Source organism: Panthera pardus, unplaced genomic scaffold, assembly GCF_024362965.1.
Source record: "Panthera pardus isolate Hobbes unplaced genomic scaffold, ASM2436296v1 HiC_scaffold_16, whole genome shotgun sequence".
In the NCBI taxonomy this organism is placed as follows: domain Eukaryota; kingdom Metazoa; phylum Chordata; class Mammalia; order Carnivora; family Felidae; genus Panthera; species Panthera pardus.
In genome coordinates, this window is record NW_026526721.1 from 17,187,551 (window position 1) to 17,190,161 (window position 2,611).

Below are 2,611 nucleotides of genomic sequence, written 5' to 3' on the forward strand. Positions count from 1 at the left end.
ATTTTTGAGAGACACAGAGACAGAGTGTGAGCGGGGGAAGGGCAGAGAGAGGGAGACACAGAATCCGAAGCAGGCTCCAGGCTCCGAGCTGTCAGCACAAAGCCGGATGTGGGGCTCGAACTCACGGACCGTGAGATCATGACCTGAGCTGAAGTCAGATGCTTAATGGACTGAGCCACGCAGGCACCCCATGCTTCCTAATTTTAAAATGTGTGTGATGGTTTTTATTTTTAAGTCACATTCACATAATATTTAATATTATTCACATGAACACAAAGTTCTAATATAATCTAACTAGTAGGTTCCTAAAAGAAATATCAATGGTCTACATATTTTAAAATCTGTAAGTACAGTGTACAAATTAAACAAACCTATCTTTATTTAAAAAATAATAAAGACCATGCCAGTACTTAATATTCGTCAGATAACACCATGTGAAGTGTTTCTTAGTTTCTTCCTTTGATTTAACATTTCTACTTATTAAATTATATACTCTTTTCCCCACACTATAAGCCAAAGCACACAAGTCCAGGATTAAACTGTCTAGTCTATAGCAATATTTGTGGTGATAGAGTGGTTTCAAGAACAATGTGTGCATTATTTCCAGCCATAAACAGATCAATTTGTATGCTGAGTTGGGAGTGACTGGTATTTCCAGGTCTGTTCGATCATGCCATCAACTAGCTGATTCACTCATTATCTAACATTAAAATTAGGATGATTTTCTCAATACCATGAGATTACTGTGCTTCTGTCAACCTCTCACTCAACCTCAGCTAGAAATAAACACACTATAGCCAGAAATTATGATCACATGTATTCAGGCATGTGAATAAATTAGAAAGCATCACAGAGCTCTACCCCTTAGAGTTTAGCTTATATAAAATAATATGAGTAATTAATAAAAATTATAGTATTAGCTAATATTTACACTACATATCAGACAATGTGCTAAATGCTTTATATAGATTATTTCGTGTATCTCTGAAAATAACCTTACGAAATAAATGCTGTTCTACACTAAGAGGTATTATGTAAATTTCCATCTAGCTATTGGGGGAGAGTATAACGCTCTCGCTGGTGTTATACAACAATGGACAATTAGGATTTAAAAAATATATAAAAACCATTTACTTGAAATCCTGTGTGATATGAGGACTGCAGCTTCTAAGGTTCAGGGTTAGTCAAAATTAATACTTGTTCAAATATAATATTCAAGCATGAGGAACTCATGGCCTCTGGTGGCACATGATACGATGTCAGATTGGTGTTGATTGCCTAAATTAATTATCTAGAGTGGGAGTGACATTTAGTCAAAAAACAAAACAAAACAAAACGAGAGCGAGAGAGAGAGAGAGAGAAACAGAAAAAAGAGGCAAAAGAAATATATATATATATGAAAAATCACATTGAAAAGAAATTATATCTCTATTTCTAGAAGAGTGATTTAAAGCCAATAAATGGATGTAGCTGTAGAGTTGATTCTTTAATGTCATAAAATAAAATAGGTCCTAAATTCTGGTCATAGAATCATGGGAGGATGGAAGAAAGGAAAAAAGGAAGAGAGGGAGGGGAGAAGGAAGGGAGAAAGGGAGAAAGGAAAGAAGGATATGTGTGATGGAGCTTCTGCAATGACTCAATTCATTTAGATGTTGGGGGTCTATTTACCCCTTTTGTAAGGTAGAGATTTCTGTGGGATCCATATGAAATGAAGGAATTTGTAGCATCTCTTAGAAATTAAGTATCTTAATATGTATTTGCTCTAATGCTACTAAAAGCCTGGAGAATATTTGGTAGTCAAAGAAATTGTTTATTTTCCCCTCCAAATATCTAGGTAATACAAGCTCAAGGAAATTCTGTTAACAATAAGTACTAACATTTTTAGTAGTTAATATTTTAGTAACAGTAAGTACTAACATTCTTGTTTAGTTGGTGTGATGGAAGAAATTCTATACTTAAGTGAACTTTGAGTATAAGTAATATACAGTCAAGATTATATGTCACTTTCGTTGAATATTTCAGGATATATGTAAACATTAGACACAGTCTTTGACTTAGTAGTTGTTATTGTTATTGTTGTTTTAATGTTTTTCTGATGACTACATTGTCAGTTGAGTTGGGTATTGCTGTACTAATATTGTTTTCTAAGATAACTGATGAATAAAGCATAAACGTTGAGAGTTTAGACTCTAAGAATGGATGTTTCCCAAGGTTAGGTCAGACAGAAGCACTCTTATCAATTAAGGGTAAGACTGGGGAAGCCATTCAAAGAAGTTTGTACAGAGGACAGGATTCATTTTCCAGACCAAATGCCAGATTGTTGTTCCAATTTCAGGTAAAAATGTTGAAATGGTCAAAGAGCCCCTACTGTCTTGAAAAATTAACTATTTAAAAGTCGTATTATGATAGTCTAAATATTTTATGAAATTTTACTAACCTTAGGATGAAATATAGCTAGACGTTAGCCTCAGGCATATATAACTTTATAGGAAAAATGCAGAGTGCCAGCAATATCTTTGCAAGCTCATGCACATTCCTATTTATATGCATGCTTTAGAGTTCACAGAGAAGGAAAGCAATTTACCAAAACCCTGAGGTCACTCATAGGACA